The 20,034-nt window shown below is 33.5% G+C and overlaps 1 long non-coding RNA gene across 1 annotated transcript; it reads left to right on the plus strand.

Moving 5' to 3' along the window:
* Positions 1 to 1,928: 1,928 nt before the first annotated feature.
* On the plus strand, positions 1,929 to 9,610 carry LOC118499865. Its single transcript, XR_004902411.1, has 3 exons — positions 1,929 to 2,036; positions 6,025 to 6,030; positions 9,597 to 9,610. It is a non-coding gene; the product is annotated as an uncharacterized LOC118499865 (long non-coding RNA).
* Positions 9,611 to 20,034: the final 10,424 nt, after the last annotated feature.

Consider the following 20,034-nt stretch of genomic DNA (forward strand, 5'->3'; position numbering starts at 1 on the left):
TTAATTATAGCAGCTGTTAATCCATTACTGCCTATTGTTTAATGGTATTTCATAAAAAGCTGGAAAATATTTTTAATGTGAAATATCTCAATTTCTAAAGGATGGAAACATTTTTAGTGGTATTAGTCTAATGAAAGCCATTTCTGTTGAGATCTTTCTACTAGAAGTAAATGAGTTTGAATCTTTAATACACATGTTGGTCAAAACCTGAATGCTATGAATGTCATGGTTAAAATCTGCATGTCACACCCTTTATCCACACTCTCATCATCACTGAATCATTAATATATGTGTTTTTCTCATCACTTTATACTAGAATCAAACAAAAAATGATAAAATGATATGTAAACAAATGCATTATTTGGTATGGCCTGATCATTGAGTCTTCTGGATATAGATATGAAATTACTAAATAAGCAAGATGCATAGCATTATTTTAGATAAAATATAGACAAATATTATGTCCTCAGTTATATTAGATATTAAAGTTGTACAATCAAAATCATGTACTTGAATTACAGATTAGAATTTAAATTTGTGTTGTTTTTCAACATTTATGTGACCATCAGTCAATTTACCAAATGTCCAGTTAAGAGTTTCCTTTTATTTTTTGTCCTAATCTCCCTTTTCTTTTCCAGTAATTTTTTTTAATTGGAAAGTAACTGTCACCAATTACATTATGCACTTACCTTTTGGTCTTTCTTTAATTCACAGCAGTCAAGCCTCCACCTGCTGTACTCCCCCAGAATTGTCCTCCTCAAGATAGCAGTAAGCTTCTTGCTACTAAAATTGATGGAAACATTTTTTTACTTATCCATTTCAGAGTTTCTTAATAGAACTTTTTGGTTAATATCAGTGATCTAATTTTACTATATGTGAGCAAATCAAGGGCTATAATTACATTTCATCACTAGAGAAAAGAATTTAAGTTGATGGAGGTAGATATAGTATCCTCCGTAATTTTACAAGCATTTATATTGCATGTAAATGTTACATTTCCATTTAAAATAATCACATGAAACTGTCTAAACATTTAATGCTTTGTTATGCCTATTTAATTTGGTTCTTCAACTGATGATGACTTATTCAAAGCATTTAGAAAAATAATGTGTTTATTTTCACTTATTTCACTTCTATGAAAAGAAACATAATAAATGATATTAAATAATTTAAACTTTCGTAATGGATTAAATATTCATCAAGACACTGAAAAGTAATTATAAGGTAATTTTATTTCTTTAAACATCTTCCAGCCTGTACATGTATTCAGTTATTTTATACATTATAAATAATAAGCCATTTAAATTTTATGAATGTTTCCACTGGTTACTGTTGTATAATCAAAATCTTGTGAAATTCAGAGAAATTCTCTCACTCAAAAATTTAAACTGCTCATAAGTTTAACTTTCTAGAATATTTGTCATTTAGAAAGAAGTAATGGCATCTCCCATACAAAACATACCAATACCAAAAATACCAAACATATTTATTTAATTACCACCAATAAAACTAGTGAGGACTGGTAGAAATTAAAAGCAGTAGTATAGAATTTTAGTTGTATATCCAAACTGAGATGAGTTATCATAATGCAGAACATTGGAAAACTCATTGAGTCACAATCACAAGGCAAAAGTATTGGCTTGGCCAAAAAGTTCATATGATTTTTTTCTGGTAAGATGGCACTTAGTTGTCTTTAACTTCTTTCAAAACTATTTTGTTAGATTGTATACAGCTGTCATATCAGCATGCATTTAAAAAACACTTATCAAAACTGGTGAATTTTTGTGTAGCCATTTTAATATTGAAGATGGAGGAAAATAAGAAACATTTCTGCATATTATGCTTTATTATTTTAAAAATATAAAACATAAAAAAGATTTTTGTAGTGTTTGGAGAAGGTGCTGTAACAGTTTGAATGCATTAAAGTGGTTTGCAAAGTTTCATACTGAAGATTTCCTGCTTAATGATGCTCCATGGTCTGGTAGACCTGTTGAAGTTGATTGCAATGAAATTGAGAAATTAATTGAGAACAACCAGTGTTATACCATGTGGGAAATAGATGATGTATTTGAAATATCCAAATCAATAAAATTATTGGTGAAATGAAAAAAGTGACTTTTTATGGAAAAAATATGGACTTTTTGGCCAATCCAATATTACCAACTAGAATATAAAAGTTTATATAAAGACTTGAAGATATTCCTTTTTATAAAACTATTCAACTCTAATTGATAATAGTAATACCGAAACCATTAAGTTAAGTGAAAGTCAACACATATTTACCAAATGATTTTATGGGAAGGGTGTGTAAGTTTTTAAAAATTACAATTCAAATTAAACATAGCTTAAATTATATTGCTTCATAGTTAAATGTTTAGCCTTTGAATATTGAGCATATTCACTCATCTAGAATCTGCATTCCATTGAGATCAGAACAAATGAGGCATCAAAGAGTTAATAAGAAAATCATTTTGTATATTTTAAGAAATAAGCAACAGGAGGGTATCAACAACAACAACAGATCATATAGAGTCCCACAAATTTTATAACCTAGATAAAATGGACTATATCTTTGAAAGACAAAGTTTTTCTATATCTAGAAAAACTCAAACATGGAAAAATACATATGGCAACACCTACATCTTTAAATAAATTAACTCAACAATTACTAACTTCCTAAAAGGAAGAACAGATCCATAAAGGTTTACTGGTGAATTCTAGCAAACTTTTATGGAAGAAATTATACCAGTTTTCTACATCTCTTCCAGAAAATAGAGCAGAGGTAATACTTACTAACTCCTTCTATGAGACAATCATTACCCTAACACCAAAACCAGCTAAATTATATGAAAGGCAAATTACAAACCAATGGTTCATTAATATAGATGTAAAAATCTTCAATAAATTATTACCAAAATAAAAAGTTCAAAGTAGCCCTGGCTGGTGTGGCTCAGTGGATTGAGTGCGAATCTGCAAACCAAAGGGTCACTGATTCAATTCCCAGTCAGGATTCATGCTTGGGTTGCGGGCCGGGTCCCAATAGGACACATGTGAGAGACAACCACACACTGGTGTTTCTCCCCCTCTTTTTCTCCCTCCCCATCACTCTAAAAGTAAATAAATAACTTTTAAAAAGCACAAAGTATAAAAATTATATACCATAATGAAGTCAGACTCACTCTAGACATGTAAGACAGGTTCAACATTGGGAAATCAATTATTTTACAAGGAGGATAAATGATGATAGAAGGAAACTTGACTTCAGGTGGGGAACACACAATATAATACACAGATGATGTGTTATGGAATTGTACACTTGAAACCAGTATAATTTTATTAACTAATATCACCCTCAGAAATTCAATTAAAATGAAAAAGAAAATTAATTATTATAATCCATTACATCAACAGGCATATACATATAAAATCATATCAATAAATCCATATGTGTATATGTAAAATTATACCAATAAATGTAGAAAAATGGTTGGCAAAATCTAGTATCACTCATCTACATAATATTAAGGAACTAGATACTCTCCTGCTAAAGTAGGCACCAGAGCACAGATGCCTGCTCTCACCATTATGCTCAACAATATACCAGAAGTTCTAGCTAATGCAATAACACAAGACAATACAAGACAACACAAGAAGAGAAGAGAAAAGAAAAGAAAGTGCACAGATAAGGAAGAAAGAAAGAAAATTGTTTACAGATGACATGACTGTCTATAGAGAAAATTAAAAATATTAAAAAACAAAAAATAACTCATGAATTAACAAATGAATATAGCAAGGTAACAGGCTAAAGTTAACATACAAAAGTTAATTGCTTTTTTTAACGAATGCTTATCAGAAATTAAAAACATAATATCATTTACATTAACACCAAATAAATAAAAAGGTAGTTGTAAAAGTTACAAAACATATGAAGATCTACATGAGGAAAACTATAAAACTCTGATGAAAGAAATAAAAAAAAAAGATCATAAATGGAGAATTGACATTACCTGACTTCAAAACATACTATAAAGCTGCAGTAATCAGGTCCATGTGGTACTGACAGAGCACAAACAGACATGTCAGTGGAACAGTATAGATAACCCACACACCCACATGAATGGAGTTAACTATATGTGTGGCATTTGAATGGACAAAGGATGGTCTTTTCAACACATTGTTCTGAAATAATAAGAAATGCACATGGAGAAATATTAATCTGGACACTGACTTTTACCATTCACAAAACTTGAGTCAAAATCATAAACCTAAATATAAAATATAAAACTATAAACCTCCTAGATGATAACATAGGTGAAAACATAAGTGACCTTTTGTTTGGTGATGGCTTTTTAAATACAAAAGCACTATAAATGAAAGAAAAAAAATAATAAGTTGAACTTCACTAAAATAAAAAAAAACACGTTTGCTTTTTAAAAGACAATGTCAAGAAAATAAAAAGCCTAGGAGAAAATATCTGAAAAACAGATATCTCATAAAGGACTAATGTCTAAAATATACAACAACCAAAAAATCCCTTTAAAAGTCAATGATAAGACATCAAATAACCAATTAAAATTAGTCAACAGAAAACTAACCCCGATAGATACACAGATTGTATATAAGCATATGAAAAGATGTTCAACAGCTATGTTGGTAGAGAATATCAATCTTAACAGTGAGAGGCCTCCAGAGCAATTAGAATGGTTAAAATCTAAGACACTGACAACAGTAAATGCTGGTGAAAATATGAAGCAGCAGGATCTCTGTTGGGAAAGGTCATTAAAAAGATCTCAGTGACTGAGTAGCCACATCCACTGTGTGAATGGGACACAGCTTTTTGATTCAATCACTTATTGATGCGCGCTTGGCTACTTGGGTTGCTTGTATATGTTGGCTGTTGTATATAATGCTGCAATGAACATGTGTGAATATATTCTTTTAAATTAATGTTTCATGTTTCTTTGGATATATTCCCACAAGTGGAATGGCTGGGTCACAAGACAGTTCCATTTTAAATTCTTCTGAGGAACTTCAACATTTTTTCCATAATGATTGCACCAATCTGCATTCCCATCAATAGCAAATGAGGGTTCTCCTTTTTCCAAATCCTTGCCAACACTTGTTGTTTATAGTTTTATTGATGATAACCATTTTTGACAGGTGTGAGGTGATATCTCATTTTGGTTTTGATTTGTATTTCTCTGACGATTAGCAATGTTTAGCAACTTTTCATGTCTGTTGACCAGAATCTGTATATCTTCATTGGAGAAGTGTCTATTCCAGTCCTCTGCCCACTTTTTAATTGGGTTATTTGTTTTTCTGGTGTGTAGTTGCCTGAGTTATTTATTTATTGTTTTAAAATTTTGATTATTTAATTTTTTCAAAGATTTTATCTGTTTATTTTTAGAAAGAGGGAAGAGAGGGAGAAAGAGGGAGAGAAACATGCATGTGTGAGAAAAACATTACTAAGTTGCCTCTTGTATGTGCCCTGACTAGGAACCAAACCTGTAACCCAAGTGTGTGCCCTGATCAGGATTCAAGCTGGCAATCTTTTGCTTAGTGATACCATGCCCCAACCAACTGAGTCTCATTGATCAGGGGGCTTTTTTAAAAAATTTCATTTTTATTATTTACACTGTTACAGATGTTCCCATTGCCCCTATCTTGCACGCCTCCACCAGGCCCCACACCCCATCCCTCTGGTCATCACCACTGTTGTCTGTGCCTATGGAGTGTGCATATATGTTCTTAAGTTGTCTGAGTTCCTTATACATTTTGGATATTAAGCCCTTATCAGGTGTATTCTTGGCAAAGATCTCCATTCACTAGGCTGTCTTTTATTTTCTTGATGGTTCCTTTTTCTGTGCAAAAAACTTTTCAGTTTTATATAGTTTCATGTTTTTTTTCTTTTGTTTCCCTTGCCTGAGGATCTATAACAAAAAAAAATATTGCTAAGAGAATGTCTGAGAGTTACTGCCTTTGTTTTCTTCCAGGAGTTTTATAGTTTCTAGTCTTACACTGTAGCCTTTAGTCCATTTTTACTTTATTCTTGTACATAGTGTAAGAAGGTGATCTAGATTCACTTTTTGCATGTATTTGTCCAATTTTCCCCAAGCCATTGTCACAGCATGGGTGGACCTAGAGGATATTAAGCTAAGTGAAATAAGTCACAAATACCATATGACTTTGCTTAGATGTGAAATCTAAAGAACAAAACAAACAAAATAGAAACATACTCATAGATACAGAGGACAGACTGACAGTTGTCAGGGAAAGTAGTAGGGGGCTGGGTGAAAACAGTGAAAAGATTCAGCAGGATAAAGCGGTAATTACAGAATAGTCACAAAGGTATAGATTACAGCATAGGGAATACAGTCAATAATACTGTGATAACTATAGGGGGTTAGGTGGGTACTAGAATTATCAGGGGGATCACTCTGTAAACTATATGACTTCCTAACCTTTTTGCTATACATCTGAAACTAGTACAGAATGATATTGAATATAAATTGTAATTTGAAAAAAAAGACATGACTGTAGGTCAGCTGGACACAGACCATTGGAGGCTACCCACTCCCTCCACTCCACTTGCCTTCCCTGGACTAGAAGCTGCCCAAGGGCATGGCCTTGAAATAATAATGTGGTGATGCCATCTAGAGCAGGGGTGTCAAACTCATTTTAACTGGGGGCCACATCAGCCTCACGGTTGCCTTCAAAGGGCTGAATGTGACTTTAGGACTCTATAAATGTAACTACTCCTTAACCGGGGGTGAGCAGCTCGGTGCTGCCGCTGGATAGAAACAAGGTCCCGGGCCAGATAAAACAAGGTGGAGGGCCGGATTCAGCCCATGGGTCTTGTGTTTGCCACCTGTGATCTATACTGTATACATGACTCAATCCTGTGAAGGTCTCTTGTGTTCATAACTGACCCTAGTTATACCTGCATATAAATATTTCAGATTTGACGGGTGGGTGCAAAAAACTACTCATTAGGAACCATCCAAGACAAGCCTTTTAAATATGTTCCCTTATTTATTAAACCTGCCACCTTCCAACCTAAAATAGTCCAACTTTTCTTCCATTACTCCCTGCCCTTGGAACAAGGGAGCTGGTTTCAGATCACATGTGGGAAGCTTCCAGGAGGGTCCCCTACCAAAAAAAAATATCTCTCATTGATTACTGGTAGGAATGCAAAATGGAGAAGCCACATTGGAAGACATTTTAGCAGTTTCTTACACAAGTAAACATACTCTTACCATACAAGCCAACAATATCACTCCTTGATATTTACCCAAATCAGTTGAAAATAAGTCCACACAAAAACCTGCAAATAGTCATTAGGGAGACTGTATGTGTGGAGGTTGGGGTATGTTGGGGGCATTATTAAATTCATTTAGACGATGCTGTTGTATTGTGAAGTGCAGTTTGCCTCTAACTAAATATATTAACAGGTTAAACAACAGTTGAATGTGAATCCATATTAAGCAAACACACATACATTTTACTTTTATTGCAACATGTCTGTTTATAAATCTATTGAAGTGTTATTTTAATTTACTTTTCTAGATTAGAAACTGTGCAGTAACACATCTATAAATACGTTTATATGGATCCCAGAAGAGTTGCCCCATTTTACTATTTAGGCTTGATTCATTACCTTCTTTTACAGCACTTCTTATTTAATCAAATCATTCTCATTAAAAATGCTCCTGAGTTTTCTTTCTTCTATTTTTCATTATGACAGTATAATTGATAAACATTTTATAATTAATTTGCAACACAAAGAAAATGTGTTAAAAATAATAATATAACTATAATGTTATTACAAATTATCCACTGATTGCAACCTAAAATATTACCTTACATGTGGCATAAAATATTTCTAAAATATTTCATCCTATGGCAATGATGTAACCATTCTTTTAAAGATTATTTTTTGAGGGGAAGACCATTATTTTATTCTACATTATCACAGGAAGAATTGAAATATACTTGTATATCTCACCACAGCATAGTGTGAGAACAGTCTGTAGCTTTCATTTCAATATAAGCCTCTAACATCCCTATTAAATCACACAATAACTTTTTTCTTTGAGAAATATTTATTTACTTCTGTTGCTAGAAGGCATGAATCATATTATTAAAAGTTCCAGAAGGTCTTGTTTAGAGTGTGCAGTGTCATATTAACTGAATTATAGAGATTTCTAGATATTGGAGACTAGAAATCTTACACTTTTTGAGCTTCCAGGAGCACTTTTGATATTTTCTATGGAACTATGGCCACCACCTTTGCTTGGCAATTGCACGGATGTGGGAGAAGAGTGGGTCTCTCCTTGAGATGATATGCTCTGCTGATGAACCATAAGACCCCTGAGAGAACAATCTAGATTTATCTGAAGATGCACAAAACAGGAATCTGGAGTTTATTCTTTTTGTAATTTTTAAATTATCCTTTATTAACACAATTTGAAAATATTTTGAGGACCACAGAAAACAAAGTCAATACAGCAAGTAACCAAATCCATATATGGTTCTCAGAATACCTTGATGAAACTATAGTTTGAGTTAAAGCTGTTTGGAACCAAATCTATTTGAAGAAGTCTGATCACAAAGGTTGCCCATCTACATACATACACATTGCCGAGCAGTGCGGAAACAAAGTTAAAGATATGTGAACACTGCTCACGGGCAGAACATACACTGATCACATAAAACTCAACAAAAGGATATTGGCATGAAAAGATCTATGCTCATATCCCAAAGCTATGACACTTCCAATGGAACTCCCCCTCTGCAATAAGTTACAGTTTGGTGATCTGAAGAAGATTCTAAATTCTGTAAAAACTCAAAATAAAAACATTTGTATAGACAATATAAAGAATAACTTACCCTGTTCTAATTTCAATCTTAAACTGCCTAGTAAATGTGTAACTTTTATTAAGTCTATTTGTTTTGCATTACCCTGCAAACAAATATTTTGCTTACGTTGGCAATTGTTATCAATCTTGATTCAGATTTTCCTGTCTCTTCATTCACTTTACCATTCACTAGTCATAACAAATGAAGACAGGGCAAATAATCATAAATATAGAAATAAAATATGTCAACATGTTTCTTCTTTTGTACCACAGCTCTGTGAAACACTGATTTATTAAGAAATAAAGCATAATAATTCCATTATTTTGACCAAGAAAGGAAAATCAACCATTAATAAACATTCAGCATTTAAATGCAATGGAGATTTATTTTTTAAAAGACCAGAAATAAAATTTGATGTTAGTAGTTGATTTGTAGGACATCTGATGACTCTGTATAATTTATTATTATTGTATAATGCTATTATATACTTATTTCTAAAGTGTTAAAATGTGTATGTCCTAGTTTGTGGTAAGGGAGAAGTGTTTGGCAGGCTTGGTGTAAGCTAACAGCTTATTTCAATGGAGTATGCAGGTCTGGTCAGGAGATGAACACCATGTCAGTAATTCAAATAGCAAACTTTTATAATAGAGAATTTTTAGCCAGTAAAAGGTGATTAACTACTAAAAGTAGGAAAGGGTGCTTCTAAAGAATAAAAAAATAGTAAATATAGGAAGTAGTTACATGGGAGAGGCTAAGAACTTCAAACAACAGCACCCTGGTCCTTAGGCTGAGATGCAGATGTTGCTGCAGAGAGTGTAGCCATCACGTGAGCAGTATACCCATGGGGGGAAAAACACAACTTGCCACATGTGTGGAAAGGAACTAATATCTAAGAGTAACCACTCTATAAGACTGAGAAACTTGCTAAAGAGTGAGGCAGACCAGACTAATCCTTAGAAACTGTGCCTTAGCTAAGAAGTTCATGTGAAAATGCCAGTGTGCCAGATCTGGCCAGAAAATGGTCCCCTGGGCAACCGGCAAGATCCACTACAAAGCAAGCACCACCGAGTCTCTTCACCGGCAGCCATACTGTAGGAGGAGAGTACACACTACTTTGGCTTTCACTGTCTTAACATCTCCCCCCATTGACAAAGTATAATGTTGCACCAGCTGATTAAAAAACATATTTGGAGTCCAGCTGTGGTATCGTCACAAAATAGAACAAAGAAGGGTGGATTTGGTAGTGAAAGGTGATAAATTGACAGCCAGCGCCCATCCATCCTTTTGGCTACTCAACTTTTATATTCATTATTTTACAGATAAAAATTGCTATGCCAATGCAAAACCACTCTGTTGCCACCAAAGATGCAGCTATGCTTGGTATAAGTGAAACACTTCCAAAATCTTTCTGAAAACGAGCAGACCCAGATTTCCAACAGTCGTTTTATTAATAGTTTGCTATGTTGATTACTCCTCAAATTCTTTCAACAGCCCCCTAAATAGTCTGTTGTCTAAATGCTAAATTGTGACATCAATCGCCAATAACCTAAGTAGAAAATATTAATAGGAAAAAAGGAGAGAGAAGAAAATATTTAAGAAATGCAAAGAAATATATACATGTAACAAGAAAGAGAACATATGCAAAGCTTCCGTATTCCCAGTGTCTGTAATTGGTTTGGAGACTATAGTTGTTATCTGTGCTATCCTTCTTCTACCCAAGAGGATGATACTTCAGGGAAAACTTTGGTTTTGGGGGTTCTTCACCCAGTGAGTTGATCCCAATGTTCATTTCTTAATATTCTGTGTCCTCAATTGTCCTATACAAAATATGACTTTTAGTATGCAAAGTTGCAGTATTTTTGAACAATTAATTTATAACTTAGATCCAATATCATCACCTCTACTTGGAAGTCATTTCTTACAAAGTAACTGATGAGACAATTCTGCATGCCATCTCAGCTTCATGTACTTCCAATGAAAGCATCCAACACTTAAAAATCATCTTCTTTCCAATCATTTTCTAAAAATTGAAAACATATGTCAAGTCAACCAGTATAAAACAACTCTGCTTTGTGTTTTCCTTTGCCATTTAAAAATAGAACACTAATCAAAAATAAAGATTTATAGACTAATGTGGCTGGGTGTTATTTTGAGTTAGTACCCAATTTGTATTTCTTCCTTTGCCTTCCACCTCATGGCGTATTTTCACACAGACACACACTCAGGATGGAATAGAGTATTTTTCTAACTATTTCAAAGAATTGTGTAGAATAAAAGGAGAATCTCTTACATAATTTTCCAAAAATATAAACCCATTTATAAAAATTTCTATAATTATATGTCATTACATAAATTTTATATAAATGCATATATTATAGGCATTTAGTCACAGCCTTATTAATCATAGCACTGACCAATCTCACAGGAGATTGTGAGCAACACTGATATCCATGTACAGAGATTCGATCAATTAACTGTGGTCTATGTATATAAGTGAAGAGGGTAAGCTGTTGAATTGGGTGTGATGAATCTATACCTGTTGACATGTAACTATCTTAAGAAATAACCTTACATGAAGAAACATGTTGATTGACAGTCTGCCTCTAAGGTCCCCTCTTGTAAATTTATATACATAAGATATCACTATGCACATGTACATATATGTAAATGGATTTGTGTCTAAGAAAGAGAAAGAATGAGAGAGAGCCTCAGAGATACGTACCAAACCATTAAATGAGATCCCCTGTGATGGGTGGGGTTTTCAACATAGTTTTCTTCTTGAGGTGATTTTTAATTCTTTTGTGACATGGTTGTGTTACTTTTATAATTTTAAAAAGACAAAAATCATGTATTAAAAGTTTAAAAAAACAAAAATATATGGGCAAAGGATCAGAGCAGACATTTAGTCACAGAAGACTGCCAATGAACACATGAAAAGAAGCTTAGTCATTAGTCATTAAGGAAATGCAAATCAAACCATAATTATATATCACACCAAACTCACTAATATGCCCAGAATCAAAAAGTCATGTAATAAATTTGGGGAAAGTTATAGAGAAGCTAGAAACCTAATACAGTTGTTGGTTGAAGCATAACATGACAAAATCACTTTGGAAAATATTCTGGCAGTTACTCAAATGGTTAATCATAAAATTTTTATATGATTCAGCAATCCTGTTCCTAGGTATATAAGCAAGAAAATGAAAGCATATGTATAAAATCTTACACATGCAAGTATCCAGCTTCATTATTCACAATAGTCAAAAAGTAAAAGACACCCCAAATGTCCATGGACATGAACAAGTACACAAAACCAAGGGTATCCATACCATGGAATTTTATTCACAAAAAACTACATGCTCTTTAATTGTGCTTATATGAAATATCCAGAACAAGCACATTTTAGAGACAAATGCTTAATGGTTTATTGGGTAGAGAGGGTGAGGTGATGAGGAGGGGATAGTGAAATTGTAAGCCATTTCTTTTGGAGGTGATGGAAATATCCTATAATTGACTTGGATGATAGTTGCACATGTCTGTGAATATACAAAAGCCACTCATTTCAATACTCAAGGTGGGTGAATTATATTGTATGTGGGTTATATCTTCATAAAGATTTTTTTAGGAAAGAATAAAAGGCAGATTTCACCCAAGTAGAGGATGATCTATACTATCTGAGTGTGGAGAATGATTTATACTCATTGTACTTAAAAATATAATAACTTGTGAAAAAAGAGGAAGTTAGGAGTTAAGGCAGCTTGGAGACATCTTAGTTTCAATCTGAGTATCTACTATGGAAATGCTTTCTTCAGGAGATGCTTCTATTGAATAGGGACTTAACATGGCCTTTCTCATCATTCGTTCTGATTCTCTTAAGCAACAGATAAAAAATAAGTTACTATTATAACTGAGATGACCACTACTATTTATCAATGGGAATTAGAATTGTAGAAGATAATGGAACCTTTATGAAACCCAAGAAGTCCTATAATACTGCTCTATTAGTTACCTTTTACTATATAACAAATTACTTCAAAATGGCTTAAAAAATCACCTTACAGGTTTGTGAGTCAGGCATCCAAATTTGACTTAGAGGCGTCTTCTGGCTCAGGATCATTCATAAGGCTGTTATCATAGTCCTGACTAAGGGTGCAGTTACCTCAAAGCTCCACCAGGTGTAAGCCCACTTCCACATTCCCTCATGCAGTTGGTTGTCAGACTTCAAGTCCTCACTGGATGTTGACTGAAATATTGTTTCCTTATCATGTAGTCCTATCCATAGGGCTACTCCCAGCATGGAAGCTAAATTCCCCCAGCTCAAGTGGAAGAAAGAGTTAGAGAGAAATGCACAATGGAATTCACAGTCTTTTTGTAACCTAATCTTGGATATGATATACCTTAGCTTTTGCTATATTCTGTTTGTTAGAAATTATTCACTAAGGTCAGCCAACACTCAGCAGAGGGTATTACATGAGATTATAAATAGTGAAAGGGGAGTCTTTGGGAACTATTTTTGCAACAGTCTACCACAACGCCAAAGTGTAGTGATAAAAGGTAATGTAATATGGCAGGACTTAGAAGAGGCAGAATTACCCAGGGCTTCTCAGGAATAATTTGTCAGTCAGTACTCTAGATAAATAACCATAACCAACTGAGGTACTAGTTGACAGTAAAGGAAACATGGAAATACTGTAAAAATAAAATTATAAATACCAACTATAGTCTTGTAGTTTTTGTGACTTATCACAGAAATGATATCTATAGTATCTATTTATATTGCAATGTATTATGATATGACAATTTTACTACTTCTGTATTTCCACTAGAAATTATAGTAGAGTCTGAGTTTTTTTTCATAACATTGCCTGATTTCTAATCACTACTTATATTTTGAGATCCAGGTGTGAGTCATCCACGGTTTGGTTAGAAAAACCTAACTGAATTAGTATGTTTCTAGAGCCAACAGATGCAGCAGTAGCAGTTTCCAAACCTGTGGCTAAAAGGTAAGGAAATGTGTTCCTTCAGTTAACAGCTCCTGTCATTTCTGCTCTTATGCCAGCTTCCTAATATTGGTAGAAGCAGAGCATCCTTAAGTAAATAAATTCTGTAGCATTGTCTTAGTTTTATTTCTTGGAAATCCAAATTAGGGGCTTTGCTTCCATCCCTTCCAGTTGTGTTGTAAACATTTATTTTTCTTCATTAAATCTCTCTGTTTAAAATACTAAAATAGCTAGAGATTCCAGTTAGCTGCAATGAAATGCCAGCTAATACACTGAATGTTAACGGAAAGGATTGAGGCTTGTGAAGTCTGAAAAAGGGTATGATGTAAATAAAATCAGATTATATTGATAAATTATCAAGAAGATGAGTGTCTCAATGAAATGTCTTTCCCCTCTTTCCAAAATTATCTTTTAATTTTTATGCAACCTCACTGCTGTAAGTACATTCATGGATAATTTTAAAACATAATTTCAATATGTTAAAATGACTTGCTTTATTTTAATTCTGACAGGAAAAAAAATCCAATCAAGAATAGCAAAAATCTCAATCAGCTGCTGATTGATTTGTTCAAGCACTCGAGAGTTCATCACTAAGACTAAAATTTTTAATATATGCCAGGGCTTAGAATCTTTTAAAAGCTATTCTATGTTCCCTTAGATATTTTTAATAAAAAGTAAAATGTTTGTTTTTATGGCATTATATTAAAGTTACAGATATTAATGATTCATCCTTATAAATTAGCAAACATTAGAAAAATTAAGGACATTTGCAAAGATTAGATAATATAATAAAACCCAATGTATTCACCCTTAGATTCAATAGCTATCAACACTTTCAAAATTATCTCATCTAGTCCCACTCCCTACTTTAACTTTTTCCCAGAATGTTTAAAATAAAACCCAGGTATTATATAATTTAATTCGTAAATGTTCTCTAAGAGGTGGTTCTCCTTTTAAGGTAAACCACAATATTATCATAACCAGAAAAATGATCAATTCCTTAATAGCTTATGATATTCATGCCATACCCACTATTCCACAATTAATTCTAAATGTCATTTTAGTGTTTGTTTTAAATCAGGACCTAAAGTCTACCCAATATACTTCATTATTATTATTTTAGTTTTCTAATATAATTATACAAACTACTGATTTTCTAACACAATGCATTTATTTTCTAATATTGCTGCTGTAATAAACTACTAAAAATGGCATAAAACTATGCAAATTTATTATCTTACCTTTCTGTAGGTCAGAAATTTGACAAAGGTCTTATTGGGTTAAAATGAAAGCGTGGGCCGGGCTTCACTCCATTCTGGAAGCTCTTAGAACATGCTTCTTTGCTCTCCCAGCTTCCAGAGGCTGTCCCTCTTCCGTGGCTCATGGCTCTTTCCTTCATCTTCAAAACCAACAACAATGCATCTCTCACTTCATTTTTGAGAACTCATTAGTTTAGATGAGGCCTACTCAGATATTCCAGGATAATCTCTCCATCAGAAGGTTTGAAACCTCAATCACATCTCCTAAAACACTTTTACCATATAAGGTGAAAATATTCATGGCTTGTGAGGAAAGGATATCTTTGGGGCCATCATTCTGCTTACCGGAGGTATAACTCTTCAAAGTTTTCTTTTTTACAATTTTTTACATTTTATTCTGAGAGTTTTTTAGACTCACTGGAAGTTGAAAAAAAAAGAGAATATAGAATTTGCTGAGTGCTTCATCCAGCTCCTTTGAAAGGTGACACCTTATGTAACTACAGAGCAACATCAAAACCACATAATTGACACAGATTTGATTCTATTTACTACGCAATAAACCTTATCCAGTTTTCATACATTTTCACATGCAGTAATTTGTGTGTGTGTGCATACCATTCTATCTAATTTGATCTCATGTATATATTTATGTGACTCCCCACAGTCAAAATATAGAACTGTTACATCATCACAAAGAAACTCCCTGTACTCTTCCTTAGTGTAGGTTGTACTCAAAGGCCCCACCAATGCCCTTGTCCTTCACCAATTACTAAGCAGTTTTCCATCTCAACAGTTTTATCATTTCAAGAGCACTATGTAAATTCGAAGTAAAAATAAAATCTTTTTAAAATGTGTAAGCTTTTGAGATTGGATGTTTTTTTTTTTTGCTCAGTATAATGCTCTTGAAAAATACCAAATTGTTGTGTATGTTATAAACTGGTTCCTGTTTATTGCTGAGTAGCATTTCCTTGCATGGATGTACCAGTGTTTGTTTAACTATTCACCCATTGAAAGATATTTGGGATGTTTCCAGTTTTGAACTATTAAAAATAAAGCTGTTATTTGTGTTCCAGTTTTTTGTGCAAGCACGTGGTCCTTTTTTTTTAATTTCTGGGATAAATACCCCAAAATTTGATTGTTAGGTCACATAGTTAGTACTTGTTTAATATTTTTAGGAAATCACCAAAGTACTTTCCATTTTGCATTGTCACCAGCAGTGTACAAGAGAGTTGCTCTGAATTCTTGCCAGTGTTTGGTATTATCATTAATTTTTTAACTTAGTCACTCTAATATGATTGTAGTGATAACTCATCATGACTTAAATTTGCATTCCCTTAATGGCTAATGATATTAAACATCTTTTCATAATTCAATAAATATTGAATATAAATATGTGGTCTTTATTTAGTAATCTGATTAAAAATCAAAGTAAAACGTTTTAATGTTCCTTGGGATTTATATGCATTTATTAGGTTTATGAAATACAAATCACACAAAAAAGATATAGTTAGAACAAAACCTCATTACCTTAGTTTCCTCTATTTATTCCATAATAAATAATAACTCAGATGAATGTTGCTATTATTTCTCCCCTAAGTAAACTATTTGTTTCAGAAGCTTAATTAAAGGTGAGAAATAAACTCGCAAAGCATATATATTTTTATTTTATATTTTGTTTACATTTTTGACAAAAATATGTATTAATTTGGGATATAAATGGAAGAATTGGGATTCCAACCATAGTGCACTAGCTCCATGTTAGGGCTTTTAACTTCTAATGTTTCCTTATATTCAAATAATTATGTTGTATATTGCAAATATTTTCCCCAACTTATTAACACACTTTAATGTAAATAGTCCAGGACATGTAAAAATTGTTTAAGTTTCTTGTATATATGTTAATAATTTGTACATTTTTTATAATTTAAAATGTTCACCAGTTTAAATTACTGATCCTAATTTTGCTAAAATAATACTCTACAGGATAGGCTTTACAAACATATTTGACTATTTTTAACATTATCTGCAAAAAAGTAACAATAGGCATAAATGGATGCTTCAGTTACACAACATAAATAGTTTTCCTGAAGTAGAAATCAAAACTTTCACAATCAGAATCACTGTCAGTGAATTTGGTCCAATCAGCCGAATAACCCAGGACTGTTTCAATGGTCAGGGCACAGAGCTCCCAGAGAACAGCCTGCAGGAGCTGCAAAGCCTCTGTAGCTTACGTTTGAAATGTCCTTCATAACCTCTTCCATACTCATTAATTATCTAAAACAAATCATAAGGCAAACACAAATTCAAGAGCAGCAGAAATGAATCCTACCACTGGATAGGAGCTGTTACAAAGTACATTGAAAACTATGGCGAAGTATGTGACTGTAGAGAGGAGTAAAGAATTACAGCAAATTTGCAATCTACTGTAAGGGTGTCAGAGAAAAAGAGCTAAACTTCTCTAATGTTGCCATAGCAACCGGATGTTAAAACCTGTCATTGTTCCCTCCACCTGCATTCTTTCTCATACCAGCAATCTTAGTAATTGGTGTAATTATGACATCACCATGAACCACAGATTTACTAGGCTCCTTTTACTCTAGCAAAGGACTTATTTTAATAACCCTTAAATATGTGAGTAAACCAATCCCAGAAACACAAGGGTGTATTTCTTAGTGCTACTCCTAGGAAAAAAAATTAGGATTCTGATCAGAATCCACACAGGACATGGATAACACACTGGAATTTGGGTAATTGAGTGGAGTTTAACAAAGGAACTATTCAGAACAATGTGGTAAAGCAGTAAGAGAAGGCTCCAAGGAAAATTTAGCCACTACTATTGTAATATACTGGTGGCTGTTTGACCTCTCAGGCCCAGATAGTGTGCACACACTGTTTTCATTTTACCATGGAATGCTCCTGAGAAAGTGAGGTTTTACCTTTATTTGAGTGATATGAATGGAACAGCATTTTACAGAAATAATAGTCAGCTGTTTCCTCAACAAAACATATCTTTGGTCTCTTCTTCATCAAACATAAAAATTGTAACCCTAACAGAAGTTTTGGGGATCTCTAGGCTAATTAGCAACTTACATAATATACACTGAGGTTTTTTAAATGATTTTATTCATCCATTTTTAGAGAGGGAAGGCAGGAAGAGAGAAAGAGAGAGAGAAACATCAATGTGTGGTTGCTGGGGGCCGTGGCCTGCAACCCAGGCATGTGCCCTGACTGGGAATCGAACCTGCGACACTTTGGTTCACAGTCTGCACTCAATCCACTAAGCTATGCCAGCCAGGGCAAATATACTGAGTTTTAAGTGAAGAAAATACTAAGAATTCTTCATTTAATTTAATATATTTATATCTAATGACATATATGCCCATTTAAACACAAACACACACAAGTATGTAATGGTGATGACTTCAAATTCTGTAGTTCTCTGGTTAGAACACTACTGATAATAATCAATTAATTCTTGCCTGGTGCTTATAATGTGCCCAAAAGTATTCTAAGCACCGTACTTGCACAGACGTACTAAGCACCGTAAGCACAGAAACTGATTTGTGGTCAGTTCTAGTGCATTTTTGGAGTCCGTGTCCTCGGCCACTATACTAGATGTCAGACTAAGATTGCCCAAAACAAATCAGGACAAAACAGAACCTTATCACTGATAGGATTGTTAAAGATTGAATTATCTTTTAAAATGTCTTGCTTGCTTACAGGTAGTGTTTTAAATGTTAGACTAAAGGGCAAACCATCAATAACTCTAACATAACAAATATTTGCATTGTTTTTCCATCACATTCAAGCAAAACTTCATAAGAATAACAAGTCAGGAGCCTCATAGAGTCATGAAAAGAAGAAATAAAATAGGAAGAGGTAAGTTAACAGCCTCGTCCATGAGGACAGATAAGGCTACCCGTCTGTACCCTGAAAATACTTGTATATTACTAAAACTGAGTCATGTAATTGCCTCTATCCTTTGATGTTTCCTCCCACACAGAGTCTCCTGTGTACAAAAGAGGGCAAGTTATTCTTCAGGATAAGATCTTTAGAAAAACTTGAAAAAATATCTATTGAATTGAGGACATTTTAAAAAGTTTTGTTTTCAATAGAGTCTAAATTTTGAATGGTGTCTCACTGAAGCTTCAAGACATATTCATGCTCAGGATATCACTAGTGAAGAATAAAAGTCAGTTTCCTCTCCTGTAGATTGGGATTTACTTCAGATAATTTTGTTTACCAGAATTAATGGAACTTCCTTTGCCATTATGATTCATAAATAGACATTTATATGTTCAGGTTATAAAAGCACCGTTAAAATGAACCATAATCTTTGAATTAAAATAGTGTCTGGTGAGAAATTGGTAAATGGTATTACTACTGTACATAGAATTTTATTCAATAAAAGATGGAAATTTTGAGTACACTTGTGGAATATACCTCTCAACAAGAGTTAATATTTCAAAATATACTAAGAACATAGAGTTACACTGGTTGTTTGGTGTGCTGAAGCGAGTCCTGGGTGTGATTGATGATGGCATTAGGAAGGGAGTACTTTGGAGTGATAGGGAAGGGCTTAAATTAAAGAGTGGAGTAAAAGGAAGCTTAAAGTGCATCCATTCTCCACTTTGTACCTGTCCAGGGGTGAACTTTCACTCTCAGAAACATGACAACTCCCACAGAAAAGGACATAATGCAGACATTTTGAGACTAAAGGCACAGCTCATCTTTGAAGTGAACCTGTCAATTTCCTGCCATTTGAATTCCACCTGACAAAGCATGAGGATATAAGCCATTTCCCTTCTCTGCTTCAAACCCTTTTGATTTTGAACTTCAGAGCTTGAAGATTAAGGAATTTTATCATTTCATCAGAAATTTGGCAAAGGTGTTAGCACTCTGACGAGTCACTGACA

Source organism: Phyllostomus discolor, chromosome 4 (assembly GCF_004126475.2).
Source record: "Phyllostomus discolor isolate MPI-MPIP mPhyDis1 chromosome 4, mPhyDis1.pri.v3, whole genome shotgun sequence".
In the NCBI taxonomy this organism is placed as follows: Eukaryota; Metazoa; Chordata; class Mammalia; order Chiroptera; family Phyllostomidae; genus Phyllostomus; species Phyllostomus discolor.